The sequence below is a fragment of the Stenella coeruleoalba genome (assembly GCF_951394435.1).
Source record: "Stenella coeruleoalba genome assembly, chromosome: 17".
In the NCBI taxonomy this organism is placed as follows: Eukaryota; Metazoa; Chordata; class Mammalia; order Artiodactyla; family Delphinidae; genus Stenella; species Stenella coeruleoalba.
Genome location: NC_137163.1, coordinates 11,636,045 through 11,653,005, shown reverse-complemented (window position 1 = coordinate 11,653,005; position 16,961 = coordinate 11,636,045). Strand labels below are relative to the sequence as shown.

Below are 16,961 nucleotides of genomic sequence, written 5' to 3'. Positions count from 1 at the left end.
AAGGGTGCAGGCCGAGCCTCATTCGTCGCGGCATCCCCGCCTTCTAACACAATTCTTGGTACGTGGTTGATGTGCACTAGTGCAGGGCACACGAACGAGTGAACGAATGAACAAATAAAGGGGCCCATGGTTTGTCGGGACCACGCTGGCCAGCTGTTGGGGGATGTATTTCCTGGAGTCTTATCCCCTCTTGTCAGATCCAGGCTGGGACAACGGTACAGTAGTTCCATTGTTCCCAGATAGCACTTCCTATCTGAATGTCTCGGCCAGGGCAGCCCTCGGCCCCACCCTGCCCTGCTGCCCTATCACCCACCCCTACTTGGACGCTGGCGGGCTCCCCGCTAGCCTGCCCCGAAGGAAGCTTCCACGGCCCCTCGTCTCCCCGACTCCCTTCAGTCACAACAGTTGTCGAAGGGGGCATTTCCTCTCTCCAGAATGTTTCGCATTCCAGGGAAGACCTAGAAAACGCTAAATCAAAACGCTCTGCATGGGGCTTCCCTGGTGGCGCAGTGGTTGAGAGTCCGCCTGCCGATGCGGGGGACGCGGGTTCGTGCCCCGGTCCGGGAAGATCCCACATGCCGCGGAGCGGCTGGGCCCGTGGGCCATGGCCGCTGAGCCTGCGCGTCCGGAGCCTGTGCTCCGCAGCGGGAGAGGCCGCAGCAGTGAGAGGCCCGCGTACCGCAAAAAAAAAAAAAAAAAAAAATGCTCTGCATGAGCCTGACCCTTCAGAGCTCAACCTACGTCCTCCTGCCTTGCACCCCACTCTCCCTTTGTCTGATTGGTAAGTCAGGACTCATCCCTAGTCAACCGCTGAAGAAACTGAGGCTCAGAAAGGTGGGACTGCTAGTAACACAGCTGGTTAGTGAGAGGACCTAGGGCCACTACTAGCTCTCCACACCTAACCGGTGCTTCTGCCACTAGTTCCCTTCCTGGTTGCATCACTGGTGTGCGGGGCCCTTCTCTGTTGCCGGAAGAGCTCTGAGGGGTGTGTCACAACGTCAGTGACGTGGGCACTCTCAATCTGTTAGCTCAGGGTGGCCTCCCACCGCCCTGTGGGGTGTTCAGGGTCCAGGCGTCGTCACACCCACCCAGCCAGGGAGGAAACAGGAGCCTGGAGGGCCGAGTAGCTGTGACACAGCTTGGGGTGGAAGCACTTTTCCTTCTGCCAGCGTTCCCTTTCCTGCTCAGTTTGACTCATGGATCAGTTGTTCTCAAACGTGGTTTCCCGTTGGAATCATCTGAGGAATTTAAATATCTTGCTGCCAGGACCCAACCCCCAAAGATTCTGACTTAGTCAGTCAGGAGTGGAGCCCAGGCATTGGGGTTATAACATCTCCCCCCGGGATTCTCCGGTGAAGCAGCTTCAAGAACCACGATCTCAGATCATCCCTGTTACAGGGCTGTTGGGAAAGCTGACAGTTCTAGCAGTTCCCAGACTCTATTTCAGACCGAGGTCCAGCCCTCCGAAATCAAACCTTGCCCGCCTTTGCTCCGATTCATGGCCTCTTGCGTTTCAAAAGAACTGGCAGTGCTGAATGAGGACGCTAGGGGAATAGGGGCATGGAGAAGTCCCAAAGATGTCATGTCTTGTGTCCCTATTGTGTACTGGGCCCTGTTCTAGCACAAAGAGACCTCTGCTGATGTCATCCCCATTTCACAGATGAGAAGTCTTGCTCAAGCTGGTAGGGGCAGAGCTGGGATTTGAAGACAGAGAGCTGCCTCCAGAGGCCGCTGTTTTAATCACTGTGTCTGTTGCTCTGCTCTGTGATGAACTGGTTCGCACTCGGCTGAGAATCTGCTCTCCCCAGCTGATCCTTCACGGTGATGCTGAGGCCTCGATCTCATCTGTCACCCTGCTGCTCAAGAGCCTCTAGGAGTCCCCATCGCATATGTGGGGGAAGGGCAAACCCTTAGCACGGCCTGTGAGGGATTCCCCTTACAGTCTGACCCCTGGCAGACCGTTCTTTCACACTCCATGTCACACATGCTGTTAACACTGTTTGAAAAGCTCCTCACCTCTCTCTGCCTGGTGCACTTCTGCTCTTCAATACCTAGCTCAAATATCCTCTTCTCTCATCTACGAAGGAAGAGTCAGTGATGCCTTCCTCTGTGGATCACGAGTTCCTGGAGGAGTGGGACTCTGTCTCACCCATGGTTGCTCTCCTCACTCGGCATCTACCAGTGGATGGCCAGCCTCCCACGTGTAGGATGACGTCCTTTACCTTAGGTTCCACTTTAGTTCAGCCACGAAGACATATTCTTTTTATCTTCTGAATATCAGAGGATTTTTCTTTCTGTAATGAATTCTTTTCTTCAGGGTGCCTCGAGCTCCACATTGCATAATTGACATTATTTACTGTGTTTTCCCAGGCCGGGCTGAGGTTTCAGAGGAGTTCCGAGCTCCTGTGGAGATTTGCTTCTCTCCAGCCGTGGGCTCTCTGCACTCTTGAACATCTCAGGGCCCAGAAGAAAAAGAAGAAAGCCAGCCAGTTCTGGGAGCAGCCTGGGTGAAGAGAGGTAGGTGTCTTGTTTAGTGTCCAGCTCGATTCCTGAACTCAACCACCACGCACCAGACAAGGCAGAAGCAAGAGGAGTGGTGTCTCAGCGGCCCGAGTGACGTTTGTTTGTTTGCTCATGTGCTGTTGTGGGAACGGCAGCAGATGCTCAGCGAGGAGGAGGAAGGTGCTTTAGGACAGCCCTCCCAGGCTCTGAAGAGGGCGGGCACACGGGGAGCCCCTAGCTGTCAAGACCCAGTGTGAGACTTCGCCACGGCTACAGTGAAGGGGGCAGGAGAAGTCGAGCTTAAAGTTGCTGGGTGAACTCTTAGAGTTTATTCTGCAGAAATACATGCCTAGTTGCAGATGATGTGAATAGGATCTTCATCTCAACATTGTTTGAAATAGCAAACAGTGAGACAGTTTTTATTTACTTATTTCTCTATTTACTTATCGACGTACGATGCCTAATTTTTATTTTATTTTTTTATTTAAACTGAGGTATATTTGATTTACAGCAGCAGTCCCCAGACTTTTTGGCACCAGGGACTGGTTTCGTGGAAGACAATTTTTCCACGGAACGGGGTGGGGGACGGTTTCAGGATGATTCAAGCACATTACATTTATTGTGCGCTTTATTTCTATTATTATTACGTTGTAACATATAATGAAATAATTATGCAGCTCACCATAATGCAGAATCAGTGGGAGTCCTGAGCTTGTTTTCCTGCAACTCGATGGTCCCATTTGGGGGTGATGGGAGACAGTGACGCCTGACGTGTGTTGCTTATGTCCAGTCTAGTCTGTAAGATACAGCTTAATTGTCACTCACTGATAGGGTTTTGATATGCGTCGGCAAGCAATTGATTTATTATGGTCTCTGTGCAGTCAGACCTCTCTGCTAATGATAATCTATTTGCAGCCACTCCCCAGCGCCAGCATCACAGCCTCAGCTCCACCTCAGATCATCGGGCATTAGATTCTCACAAGGAGGGCGCCACCTAGATCCCTCACGTGCGCTGTACACAGTAAAATCTAATTCCACCACTGATCTGACAGGAAGCAGAGCTCAGGCAGTAACGTGAGTGATGGGGAGCGGCTGTAAATACAGATGAAGCTTCGCTCGCTCTCCCGCCGCTCACCTCCTGCTGTGTGGCCTGGCTCCTAACAGGCCACGGACCAGCAGTGGTCTGTGGCCCGGGGGTTGGGGACCCCTGATTTACAATATTGTGTTAGTTTTGGGATGACAACATAGCGCTTCAAAATTTTTACGGATTAGACTCCATTCATAGTTGTTATAAAATATTGGCTCTATTCCCTGTGCGGTACGATATAGGCTTGTAGACTATTTATTTTATATGTAGCAGTTTGTACCTCTTAATCCCCTATCCCTATCTTCAGTGCCTAGTTTTTAATTGGATTACTGGATATGTAAAGAAACAGAAGAATTTGACCCAAACTTAGGGAGAAAAATAGTCAATAGAAAACAGAGGGCTTCCCTGGTGGCGCAGTGGTTAAGAATCTGCCTGCCAGTGCAGGGGACATGGGTTTGTGACCCGGTCCAGGAAGATCCGACATGCCGCAGAGCAACTAAGCCAGTGCGCCACAACTACTGAGCCTGCGCTTCAGAGCCCGCAAGCCACAACTACTGAAGCCCGTGCACCTAGAGCCTGTGCTCTGCAACAAGAGAAGCCACCACGATGAGCCCGTGCACCACAATGAAGAGCAGCCCCCGCTCACCACAGCTAGAGAAAGCCTGCATGCAGCAACGAAGACCCAACGCAGCCAAAAATAAAGAAAATAAAGAAAGAAATAGAAAAAAATTAAAAAAAAGAACACAGAATGGAATTTAGATTTTTGAGCTAAATGCACATTTGCCTGATCAATTGATTTTATTATTATTAGGTTCACAGAAAAATTGAGTGGAAAGTATAGAGAGTTCCCATATATGCTCTGTCCCCACATGCAGCCTCCCTCACTAGCAAGAATGGTGTAGTCTCCCTCCTGTGCCAGAATGGTATATTCGTTACAACTGACAAATCTACGTTCTCCAACACATCGTTATCACCCGAAGCCCATAGTTTGTATTAGGATTCACTCTCGGTGTTGAACATTCTATGACAACTGTATAATGACATGTATCCACCATGGTAGTATCGTATGGCATCGTTTCCCTGCCCTAATAGTCCTCTCTGCTTCATCTATTCGTCTCCCCCAGAGAGATACAATTTACATGCTCCTCAGTTGGGGATCGGTTGATTAAATCATAATGCCTTCATAAAATGGAGTACTCCACAGCTGTTAAAAAGAATGGGTGGCTTTACGAAGTGATGCGGAACACTCTTGAAGTTCTATTCACCACTGTCGTCCTTAACGATGTTGATTTTAAAAAATGAAAAGAAGGAGGGCATATCACAGCGTGTAAAGTGTGCTGACACAACGGCTCCACTGATGCACACCCACCACTCCCAAATCAGCTGCCTGTATGTCCACACTTAAGACAGTCTGTGGTTCCTGCCTCTGTTGATCTGTAAGTCCCAGAAGACAGACCCCTCCAGGAGGGCAGGATCTGTCCATGTGCAAGGATATTATCACCTGGGCCAAGCCCAGATCCAGGCACACCACAGCCTTCCCATTAGTATCTGTGAACGCATGAATGATGAACGGACGGGGGAGTTTCCTTCCCACAGTGTCCTTCTGCCTCCTGCCCCTCAAACACATGGGCTGGAGTGGAAGCCCCGGGTGTCCCTTCTCCTCTCCTGGGTACCGTCCCTGGCCTACCCACCCCCGCCGCTTGAGTCTCTATGCTCTGCCAGGCTTCATTATTCCCCAGATTACAAAGACTCGAGGGGTTGAGGGGAGAGGCTTGAAACGGACCTTCGAGATGATAACATGTAGCTGACGCTGTCCGTCAGGCCGATCTGACTTAACTGATTAATTTTATTGTATGAGCCAAGCGACCCAGCAGCTGGGAGCGGACTCCTGATCTGACAGCAGGCTGGTGAGTCAGACCCGATGGGTTTGATTCCACGCGCCGGTGTGGCTGCCCATGTGACCTTGGCCACGTTACTTAACCTTGCTGAATCTCAATTTCCTGATCTGTAAAAGGAGGCTAAGAATGCTTCTCTTGAGGTTGTCATGAGGATTAAATGCGATCACATAGGTGAAAGTGCCCTTTGAGGAAAGAGGAAGGTGAAAATGCTTATCGGGTCGGGAGGAAAGTGAGGCAGGCCCGCTATTGTCCTCAGGTGCTGCATCCTTCCCTGGGCAACAATCCTAACTCCAAGTCAGATAGGTTATAATTTGGCTTCCTCTTTTATTCAGTGCACTTCTCTCAGCCTCCCAGGGCTTTCAGCTTAAGCAAATAAATTATCCTGCGCCGCCGGGCTCTGTGTTCTGTAGCCAGCCTATGTTTGAGCATGATAGAGATTCTTATCCGGCCAGGTAATATTACACAGCAAGGGATGACATTTCTTATCAGAGGCCCTGTGGAATCAGAGATAGGAGCCCTTTCTTTTTACCGGCAGCCAGGCCTTCATGTGCACGGCTGGCAGGGAGGGTAAGAGGGGCAGGCCGGGGCCCAGAGTGGGCGGCTTGGGCTGCAGTGGCATCAGCTGGCCCTCTTCTCTCAAGACAGCCACTCCCAATGGCCTGCCTTAACGGATGTAGGCTATTTTGAGATTTTTGCATATGATAGAAACAGGGCAGGGCCCGGGAGTGTGAATGAGGAAGGAAGGAGAGAGCTTGATGCTGCTGGACCAGCTTGGGGTGGAGGCATGTGAGGCGTCTTGCCCTTGTACAGAGAGGCAGGCGGCCTCCTGCTGCTGGGTCCAGGCCGTTCACCGGCCCTGTGGATTGCAGGGTGGAGGCAGCTGAGGCCCAGGTACCTACCAGAGACTTGGCTGTGGGAGTGACGAGGTGCTGGGTGACCTCCACGTCCCCGTCAGGAGACCGACCTGTGTGGATGCAGCAGGATGGGTACCACACGGGGCTCTGCTGCCCTCGGGCTTCTGTTCGGGAGGCACTGGCAAGTGGGAAGGCAGGAAGGGAGTGAGGTCAGGGCGCTTACTCCTCTGCTTCCTCCCTGCTGGGACCCTGAGTGGTACAGGCAAGGTCTACACAGAGGAGCCTGCGTTAGAATCCTGATTCTGGGACGCACTCGCTGTACATCAGGCAAGTTGTCTACCTCTCTGCACCTTGGTTTCTTCATCCAGTTTTCTTTCCGTCTCTCACCACTTGCCTTTGGGTTCCATTGATCTCTGTGCCTGTCTTTGGCCCTGAGATGCCAGAGGAAGGGGCACTGCTGGGTCCCCCAGGGTCTGAGGCCAGAGCTCAGTGTGGATGAAGCTCCAGTGTAGACGGAGGTGGTCAGAGTGACCACATGATTTGCGTACCGCGACCTCTGTGGGGGACACATGCTCAGGGCTCTTCTCGTCCTGTGTTTTCGGAAGTCCTGCGCTGCTCTCAAGTAATAATCTTGCCCTCATCAGAAAGGAGAGGGGAAGTGGTTTCTCCCTCTCTCCCTGGACCCCTTCCAGCCAGAGGCCCTGCTCCTGCTTCCTTCCAGTTGGCCTCACTTCCTGTTTTCCTCCCTCTCTTGCCCTGCCTCTCCCGTGCCGGGCCTCGCGTCGGGCATGCCGAGTTTTCCTGTCCCTCACCTCTCCTCCTCCCTATGGCCAAATACAAATTCTGAAAGCACAGCTCTGACCATGCCCCTCTCCACGCGAAAATAGTCTAACCTCTTAGCGTGGCCTTTGAGGTCCTCCTCACCTTCACCCCTCTCTGTGATTTTATCCTGGTCACCTTTGGGTGGGACACTGGTCCTGGTAAGCAGGTCGCCTCCTTGTCTTTTGAACCCGCCGCCGTCTTTCTTTGACTTTCATGCTTTGTTCTCGACGTTTCTTCCTCTTTGGATGGCTATGGGGTCCATGGGCTCTGGCCACCGACAGGGCTGTGTTCAACCGCAGCTCTACCGGCGGCTGGCTCTGTGATTACGAGCAAGTCGCTTCACCACTCTGAGCCTCGGCGTCCTCTGCCGTGACGTGGGCCGCTAGCTCGTGTGCCGGGGCTCTTGTGGGAAGAACCTGTCTACGGGCTCCTGCTGGGGTTTGGCTCATGGCAGGTATTCGGTGAGTGGAGGCTCCCCTCTGTCTAACAGGCTGTCCCTCTGTATCCAGATCCCGCCTGAGCTCAAGTTCCCTTCCATCTTTAGGTTCCCCCACCCCCAAGGCATCTTCCTCTGTTGGAAGGTGTCTGACGTCCTCGCGTCTGGACAGCAGGAATGGACTCTTCTCTTTCCGCCCATGCTGACTTCCTAGCGTGATGTGGGTCCCTGTAGGGCATTAGCCGTTGACTAGTGGGCATGGTTTTGGCTTGGCCACAGGAACCATCGATTTAGTGACGGAGAAGTTGACTCCAAGGGAATGGAAGAGAGTCATCTGTTCTCTCGTTGAACGTAATTCGACTGAGTGCACGCGATATATCAGGCACTGGGGTTACAAGGAGGTGTAAGCTGGCAGCTGCCCTCACAGAGCCATCTTCCAGCAGGATGGTTGTCCAGGCCTGGACCACAGATCTGGAAAGACATGGGCCCCTCCCTGAAGGTAGCTCAGAGCCTGGTGTTGGATGGGGGCGGGGGGTGTGGGAGAAGTTCTGTGCCCAAGGAGAGGATGCCTCCCTTGAGATGGGTCAAAGACGATGAGGTCCCGCTTCAAGATACCACTCTTGACCTTGTCGGGTTGTACATCTGATTTTCAGACGTCTCCCACTATCCCCACTATGGCTTCCCTTCCTGCCAAGGGTATGGGGGTCAGGTCCGAGGTCACCAGCACCTCTCAGCATGGACCTTCATAAAGCCTTGAGAAGTAAAGTCCACTAAGAGAGATGTTCTAGAACATTCCAAGCTGGCTAAGCAGGATGGTGCCTTGAGCACACAGGGCAGCTTGTCCGTGGCCAGGACAGTGGGTGAGAGCCAGCCAGCTGACCGTCCTGGCCACAGCTTCTGGACTCTCTCCTCATGGGCCTCAGGCCCCTGGGGCTTCAGTTGAGTTTTTTTCTTCCCTCCACCACCAACACTCTTATCCAAGTCATCCTGCCTAGATCACAACAACAGCTTCCAGATTTGATTCCCTGAATCCAATCTCACCACTCGGCAATCCATTCTCCACTCAGCAAACCCTATAATCCCCAGAAGCCCCTCCCGAGGTGTTAGATACTGCAGCAGTCCCCAACCTTTTTGGCACCAGGGACCGGTTTCGTGGAAGACAATTTTTCCACGGACTGGGGTGTATGTGTGGGGGGGGATGGTTCAGGCGGTAATGCGAGCGATGGGGAGAGGCAGATGAAGTTTCGCTCGTTTGCCCGCAGCTCACCTCCTGCTACGTGGCCTGGTTCCTAACAGTACCGGTCCACCGCCCTGGGGGTTGGGGACCCCCGAGATACTGTTATTGCCTTCATTCATTTTACAGGTGAGGAAACGGAAGCACAGAAAGCTTAAGTAATGTGGCCCAGCTCTCCCATCTAGTAGATGGTAAAACCAGGACTCAAAAGTGCAGTAGCTCTGGACCCCTCTGCCAGGGCCTTCCCCGGGGGCGCTCAGTGGATGGGCAGTGCACGAATCAAAGGGCCACGGTCCCATCTCTCAGGGAGGTTCTCCTTGAAGTTTCTGCACTGGGTTCAGGGCTGGCAGCATGGTAAAGAGAAGGGGACCTGGGTTGCAGTGTGGGCACCCCCATTCAATAACTGGGTGACTGGCGGCAAATCCCTCAACTTCACTGAGCCTTGCTGTTCTGAGCTCAGGCTGGGAGCAGTGCCAGTCGCCTGCGTGATAGGAAAGGAAAATCTGAGAGCTTATAGTGTGTGCTCTGAAAGTGTTACCTGCCTTGCTGTCTTAGAGGGCTTCTCGGTTTTGGTTAGAGTGTGTGCCACCCGCTTTCAACCAGAAGTGAGATCTTGGCTGCGGTGACAAGGAGAAGGGCTGAGGCTCAGGTGCTGCAGGACATGGAGGGGGTTGGACTTCAGGCATCCCCTCCCCTCTCTTCTGCCCTTAGTGTGTCATTACCTTAAGTTGGAGTTTTCACTGACACACAGTTACAGGGCCAAGGGAGAGGAGTTTGGTGACCCCCTGCCCATGAAAGGAGATGGAAGGGCCCCCAAGAGCATCCTGAGTCTCTGGACGCTGTGGCAAAGGACTGCATTTTACTGGGAACCTCCCTCTCCCAGTGTCTTTCTCTCACTCCTGGGGATCTTTGCAGCCCCTGGATGACGCCCCCACCTGACCCAGAGACAGGGGCATTTAGAGTCATAGGGACCTTGCTCCAGCGATTAGTTACGTGTAAGCCCATTCTGAAGGCAGAATGCGTTCTGATCCTGACTCCATCATTTACTAGCAATGTGATCATGGATGAGTTTCTTAATGACCCGGTGCCTTGGTTTCCTCACCTGTAGAATGGGATGCTGACAGTAGTGTGTGTCATTGGTAGACTGAACTATTGGTCCCAGTTCTTCGCTCCTCCATAATAACATTAACACATGCGTTCCTTTGCCGTGGCCTCAAGGTGGGCAAATGCACTTCTTCACCCTGTGACTTTGGTCTTGGCCATGTGACTTGCTTTGGTTCATGGGATGTTAGCAATATCACTGGAGTGGAGGATGGAAACGTGTGGATGCAGTTGGGCTTGCTTTCCTGTGTGCCTTTCATCATGACAACATGCCTTTGGTAGTATCCAGCCCACAGAAGATGAGAGACTTGGAGCAGATTCAGAATTCACACCTAGCACGGAGCCAAGCTCAGACAGACCTTCCCTGTATCATCTAACTGCTAGCTGACTAACAGACACGTGAGTGAGAAGTAAATGCTTATTATTGTATGCTGCTGAGTTGGTGGTATTCTGTTAATGCAGCATTCTTGTAGCCATAGTGACTAATATAACACCTCATGAAATTATTATAAAAATTATAATTAATAAAGTGAGTTGGTTCACATATTAGTTTCTTATTGCTGCTGTAACAAAGGACCACAAATTCAGGGGCTTAAAACAACACAAATTTACTATCTTACAGTTCCATAGGGTAGAATCCAAGGTGGGTCCCACTGGGCTAAAATCAAGGTACACAGGGCTGGTTCTTTCTGGAGGCTCCAGGAGAGAGTCTGTTTCCTTGCCTCTTCCAGCTTCTAAATGCCGCCTGCGTCCCTAGACTTATGGCCCCTTCCCTCGTCTTCAAGGCCAGCCACATGACCTCTTTTCACGCCTTTCTTCCTTAGTCACAGCTTTCTCTTCTGCCTCCCTCTTCCATTTTTAAGGACACTACTGATTATATTGGACGCACGGAAACAATCCAGGATAATCTCACTATATTAAGGTGAACACATTAGCCATTTATTTCCATCTGCATCCTGAATTCCTCTTTGCCATGTAACCTAATGTAGCCACAGATTTCAGGGATTCAGGCATGGGCATCTTTGGGGGACCACTATTCTGCCTACCACAGCACGTCAGGCACTCAGGACAGGACCTTGTACGCACTGTGTACTTGTATACATACGTGTTAGTATTATGATCAGCCTTAGTTTCGTCATCTGTGAGATGAGTGAGAGATAGTCCCATCTGATGTCCACACAGATCCTCAGAAAAGCTTTGTTTTCCTGGACATGTTGCCCCCAGGAGACATATTGCATCCCTTGGTCTTGGATGGACTGGAGGCTGTGGGCTTATAGGAAGGGAGTGAGGTCAGTTTCCTAGCTGGCTTTGGAGCAGACCAGAGGTTCTTTAGGATGATGATGGTGCTTTCTGATTAAATATCGTAACGACTCTCCTTTTGTCCTCACTATCAGTCAGTAGAGCCCCTAGCACAGGGCACTGGCCAAACGACCAATGGGGCTGGGATGAGCCAGTCCAGAGCGGCCAGCCGGTATCTCCTTGTGCCCAGCTGGTTCCGTCCTTCATTTGACAGATCCCTCTGACAACAGATTGCAGGGAAAAAGAAACTTCCTGGCACAATTGATACCAATTTGAAGGAAGCAGCTGGCTTTGGCGGGGGCAAGGAAACAAAATCCAGTGACACTGATAATGTCTCACCAGCCTGCGTTAATTGAGGAACTGCTGGGTGGCTGCAGGACACGTCCAGAGGGTGGGAAGGTGTGAATTCCTACATAGGTAACTTAGAATCCAGTGTAGGAGCAGAGTGGTATTAACCATAGGAGGAGAATAGCCTGGGTTTGGGGTTCCTGGGTTTTGAAGGTTCTGTCAGTGACTTACTGTGTTACCATGAGGTCAGTGACACCCTCTGTCCCCTGGTTTCCTTACAGTGGCAAAGTAGAGTTTGCTGGATTTCTTTCCCTTCCCAGTCAAAAGTAAACGCTACGGCAATGACCACTGCTTAAGATGAAACTAAGGAGAATCATGAAAAGAACTTGATAGCTCTTTGGACATCACCAAGCTTACCTGGGGAAATGAGGCCAGAGAGGTGAAGTATGGTCTAAGATCACACAGCCAGTTGGGGCTAAAGCCAGGTCCTGGAACTCACCATGGTTTCCTCCCTCCTTTTATTTTATGTATGTATGTATTTATTTATTTATTTAATAAATTCTATTTATTTAATACATTTTATTTATTTATTTATTTATTTATTTATTTATGGCTGCATTGGGTCTTTGTTGCTGCACGCAGGCTTTCTCTAGTTGTGGAGAACGGGGGCTACTCTTCGTTGCAGTGTGCGGGTTTCTCATTGTGGTGGCTTCTCTCGTTGCAGAGCATGGGCTCTAGGCGCACGGGCCTCAGTAGTTGTGGCTCGCGGGGTCAGTAGTTGTGGCTCGCGGGGTCAGTAGTTGTGGCTCGCAGGCTCAGCAGTTGTGGCACACTGGCTTAGTTGCTCCACAGCATGTGAGATCTCCCCGGACCAGGGCTCGAACCCATGTCCCCTGCATTGGCAGGCAGATTCTTAACCACTGCTCCACCGGGGAAGTCCCCCTCCCTCCTTTTAAGTAGATGTCCCATGCTGCCATCTTTGTTACTGTCACCTGTTGACTGAAGCAGAGATGGTCCATTTCAACCACGCCTGTTGACCTTTTACTCTAGGTATATTCGCCACGTGGCTTTGGCGGGGCTGGTAGCTTCTTGCCACATGCTTCAGGTACCCCACGGTTCAATTTGACAGGCTCTAACTGCAAGTGTCATTTGTTTTGCTAATTGTGTGATTCATGACGGTAAATCGTGACTGTGGGCTGGGAATGTTGGGTTCAGGTTTGCAGGGCTAACTGATACAGAGTGGGGAAAATGCAGTGTGAGCGTTACTTTTATGTGTCAACTGGCCAGGCTATGGGGTGTGTGTGTGTGTGTGTGTGTGTGTGTGTGTGTGTGTGTGTGTACACGGGCAGGAGAAATGGACTCCAACTCTCAATGGACAGAAATGGGAGGAATTGTGGGCAGACATCGCTGGACATGGCCTAACCCCAGGGTGCAAGTTGTACATCTCAGTTTATGACTCTCGGTCTGTCCTCTGTTTAACCTCTTGGGTTATCTGTTCTAATCTAGTGAGGGTGCCCGGGAACTCTGGAGCCAGTCTACCTTGTTTCAGATCCAGCCTCTACCACGAACTGGCCCTGTGACCTTAGGCAAGTTTCCTATTCTCTCCATGCCTCAGATTCTTCAGGAAAATGGGCTCTTAGTACTACAGTAGATACATGAGGATTAGTTGAAATACATGTGTGTGTGTGTGCCTTTACCTGCACGTGTATATACACGTGTATGTATACACTTGCACGTGTATATATATGTGAATATGAGCGCACACATAGAGATATATATGTATACATAAGTGTATCCGTATGTATACATGTATATATATATGAAATTCTGTGTATATGTGTCTATATACACATTCTTGGCTTTGTGTAGACATGTACATACACACATGTGGTTTTGTGCATTATACATGCATATGTATATATGAAAGCATGTGTGTGTATGTATATGTGAATATATGGTTTTATATATATATATATGGACACACACACACATAATATATATAATGTAGTGCATAGCTCATACTGATACTTCCCTGTTTATACATACGTTTGCAGCCTGCAGAGACGTCCCAGCCAGCCTTCCCCTGGGCCCAGTCCCAGTATTTTACAGAGAAATTTTACAGCTGGACCTGAGAGCTGGCGCCCCGCTGCGTCTTGAACCGAGGCCTTCTGAGACCAGCGCCTGGTCCTCTTCTACCCCGGGAGCGGTTCCCATGCCCTTGGGGAGTGTCAGAAGCATCTATGGGGCCTGGTGAAATGCAGATTACTCACAGGCCCCACACGAGCCCTCCTGAAACCAAGAAGTAGACCCAGACTCTGAATATTTAACCAGTCGCCCGGGGGTGATTTGATGGAAACCCACCCCTCGCTGCTGCTGCTACCCGCTGCACTCCCAGCTGCCCGGTGCCGCCCCTAATGGTACCGTCTGCACTCTCTGGTGAAGACGCGCTCCCTTCCCCTCCCAGAAAAGCCTAGTGCATTCTACTCACGCACGCCAGGATCTCAGAGGGGCACAGACCACAGGGCCGGCCTTGCGTTTGGATTTGCAGTCGAATTTAGCTTTCCCACACCCCTGAGAAAGACATGCTATCCTGGCCTCGCCTTTCCCAGGCTGAGCTGAGGTCAGCCTTAGCTCTGGGTAGCCAGACCACCCCGGGCCTCCTCCCCTTTCATAATGAGCTGATTTCTCCCAAGGTACGGCTTCTGGGTGATGCTACCCCATGGCTTTGTTAGTTCCCTGAGTCTCCCCACTAAGAAAAAAACAACTACCATTTATTGAACATCTGCACTGTCTACACACATCGCTCTGATTATTACCCTGCAGGAAAGATATTATCATCCTGAAGCTAGGAGATAATAAATAATCTACAAAAGGGCACGGAGCCAGCATTCAAACCCTGTTCACCTAACTGGAAAACACTTTTTTTTCCCTATCCCAGAGGTGAGTTATGTAAGATTTATTTTCAAGGCCGTAGGTCCTAAATACTTCCCTTTAGCATATGTGAACAAAACCTTGCAGAGAATTTTTTTTTTTTCTAATTTAAAATGTACAGACTGTCCTTGGGATTCCAGGCACATTCCAAAAGTCAGGAGCTGCTCCAACGCGGGCCGAGTTGGAAGGCACACTAGGCGTGAGCCCGGCTGAGGCCGGTGACTTGGAATCACGGTGCTCACTGCCTTGCTCTGTTCAGTCTTTCAGCGGTAAACATGTTTTCTTCCCCACACTTTGGCATTCATCACGAGTTAAATTCCAGGTTGTCAACTCTTGTAAAAAAGGGGTTCAGATCTCGGCGTTAAATCCTCCCCGTTGTCTGTGCAGGGCTGTACTGTTGTGGAGCGCTCAGCCGATCCTCGTGGCTACCTGGAGAGGTCACCCACTTTACAGATGAGGAAAACAGAGGCTCATGTGCTAGCGTCATCGGCCTAGCTTTAAGTCCAAACACTAGTCTCATCACAGCTACCGGGACTCCTTCTGTTTACTAGATCGTTAGGGGTGAGTTTGTGAAGTGTAATCGAGTCTGCATTCAAATTAGGGGGAAAGATCACTCCCTCCTTCATGAGCTGGGGTCCCCTCTGCAAATATCGTAGAACATCTGACCACTGACTGCACTGATGTGTTTATGTGACCAGCTTCCCCGTGAAACGGGAGCTCTCTCTGCTTCACCTCCTTCCATCCTCCAGTGCATAACCCAGACTTGTGACGGCCTCTTCCTAAGATGCATCGGATAAATTAAATGAACAGTGGTTCTTACCAATCAAACCACTCTGGGAGAACTGAACTCTTCTCTGGGCACCAGTTTTCCTTCATTTCTTATTACAAAGCACAAGATATCTCCTCCAGAAAAATCCACAAACCCAGACAAACAAAAGGAAGAAGCAAAAAACACTTGTTATCACTAAGAGGTGACTAATTAAATGAACTAAAGCATATGCATATATATATAATATATATACACACACACATATACACACACACATATCTATATATATATACACATATCTATATATATACACACACATATACACACATACATATCTATATATACACACACATATATATACACATACATATCTATATATATATACGCATATCTATATATATACACACACACATATACACACATACATATCTATATATACACACACATATATATACACATACATATCTATATATATATACACATATCTATATATATACATACACACACATATATATACTTGTAATAGTGTGGCTGTCTACACATACTCATTAGTTTGTAAATAGCTCTTTTACTAAATATATGATAAATATCTTCCCACATCAACACATGCACTTCTGCTTCATCACTGTTTGAGTGTTGGGACACCCAGCTTCACTGTGTTTCAGCCATAAGTGGCAGAGACCCTCCAGTGTTTCTTAAGCATCTGGGACAGACGCTTGCTTATGAATTCAGCTTCTGCACTGCTATAAATGATGCTCATCGTTAAATCTTTACAACTATATTTTCCTATTTTATTAGGATAGAGTCCCTTAAAATAGAATGGGTGAAACAAGGGCTCTTCAGGTTGTTTAGTTTGCCACATTCCACTTCAGGAAGTTTGGACAGTTTCTCTTTCTACCACCATGTGGGAGACCACCGTGTCCTGAGCCATCCACAGCAGGACCCTCTTCTCTCAGCACCTGGCAAAGCGCCAGACACATGGCTCAGCCCACATGCCCCTTCTTCAGAGGCCCTCCCTCCCCGTGGACTGTGACCTGCCTCTGCTGTTCCTCCTTCAAGCCCTTGGTTTCTGGAACACAAGTCTCAAGTCAATGAAATCATGATACGTGATGTTTGGAGCTGAGCCTGAGTAGGTCTGGTTCCCTGTTGTGTCCTGGTGGCCAGCACAGTGTTTTATAATGGTCAGAAGCAAGGGTTTAAGTCAGGAAGACCTGGATTTACTGTGACTCCGCTGCTTCGCTCACCTAAATCTTCACTTTCTCAGTTGAGTTATCACGTGACCCACCTCGCACAAAGATGGTGAGGTTTACATGAGATATGGCGCATAGCTTAACGTGTGGCCTTTGGTGACTGACTTCTTCCACTTGGCATGATGGTTTCAAGGTTCATTCACATCATCTCCTGTGTCTGTACTTCACTCCTCCTTATGCCCAGACAATGTCCCATTGTATGGATGTACCACATTTTATTGGTTCATTCGTCCGCTGATGGACGTGGGGTTTTTCCATTTTTTGGTTATTATGAATAATGCTCCTCTGAAGGTACACGCTTTTGTGTGGATGTATGTTTTCATCTTTCTCGAGTGTGTATACCTGGGAGGGGAACTGCTGGGTCATATGGTAACTGTCTGGGTAATGTTTTGAGTAACTGCCGGATTGTTTTCCGAAGCGCCTACAGCTGTTTTTCGTTTCCACCAGGACCTGCCTGTTCTTCCTCATCATTCATGCTCATCTTTAAACA

At 49.8% G+C, this 16,961-nt stretch overlaps 1 long non-coding RNA gene across 10 annotated transcripts in view; it reads left to right on the top strand.

Annotated features, from left to right (window-relative positions):
- Positions 1-16,961, top strand: part of LOC307176410 — a 397,378-nt gene that overhangs the window by 202,158 nt on the left and 178,259 nt on the right. For all 10 annotated transcript variants that reach the window (XR_013824735.1, XR_013824736.1, XR_013824737.1 and 7 more), the window contains exon 4: positions 2,371-2,517. This is a non-coding gene — a long non-coding RNA (uncharacterized lncRNA). The remainder of the gene's footprint in view (positions 1-2,370; positions 2,518-16,961) is intronic.